We start from the raw sequence: 1,108 nt of genomic DNA, 5'->3' as shown, positions 1-1,108 counted from the left end.
AGGGGCGCCAGGAGCAGGGCAGGAACTTCCCAGGGTGGGCGTCAGGTAGCCGGGAGTGGGGCGGAAACTTCTGCCATGTCGCCATGGTAACGCGGCAGAAGTTCCTGCCCAGTAGCTGCTTACTCATTCACTTACTTGCTCATTCATTCACTCATTCACCTACTCACTCATTATTCACTCACTCACTCAGCAAACCCTCTCAGGTCCCTGGCACCAGGCCAGACACTGAATGTGAAGCAGGATAAGACAGAGCTATGTCCTCAAGATGTTAGTAATTCAGTAGGGCGAAGCAGGCACATGAACGAGGTAGTTGTATGCACAGATGCTCTGTACTGGGTTCGGTGAGGGCTGTAACTAACTCCGACTTTGTTCTCTTGATAAAATGGGGCCTAGGGAGCCAGGCTGCCTCAAGTCTGTAGGCCTGTGCCTAGGCCCGCAGCAGCCGGGGTCCCGGAATATGACAGAGGGTGCAGGTCGGGCTGAGGGGTCTGGCCCCACCCCGCACCCCCATGCACAAATTTCGCGCATCGGGCTACTAGTATATACATACTAGCGTATTAAAATATACATACTAGTGTATTAAAATAAGAGCTTCAGAAAGACAGAATGGGGGGAGGGTATATTCAAAGGGAGAATATTTGAGACTATTTCAGAATTGGACATGCCTAAAAATGCTCAAAATCAGGAAGTTCAACAAACTCTGAGCAACATAAGTCAAAATAAATCCATACCTAGATACATCACTATGAAATTATGGGATGCCAAAGCCAAAGAGATTGAAATGTAACTGGAATGAAAAGACAGATGAACTACAGAGGAATGAAAATTTAAACTAAATCAAACTTTTCAGTCATAAGGAAAGTGTGAAGACAGTGTAATAATATTTTTTAACATGCTGAGGGAAAATAAATGTCAACTGAGAATTTTATCATTCAAAAGGGCAAAATAATATTTTCAGATAAACAAGGAAGAAATCATGTTTTTATATGGTTATATGTATATATACACACACATTTATATCAATGATAGTAAAATGAATCTATACATATTCATGAATCAATGATAATAAATGAATATATATATCAATGATAGTAAAAGTACCACATAT

This window comes from Myotis brandtii, unplaced genomic scaffold (assembly GCF_000412655.1).
Source record: "Myotis brandtii unplaced genomic scaffold, ASM41265v1 scaffold266, whole genome shotgun sequence".
Taxonomy (NCBI): Eukaryota; Metazoa; Chordata; class Mammalia; order Chiroptera; family Vespertilionidae; genus Myotis; species Myotis brandtii.
Note: the sequence above shows the minus strand (reverse complement) of the source record.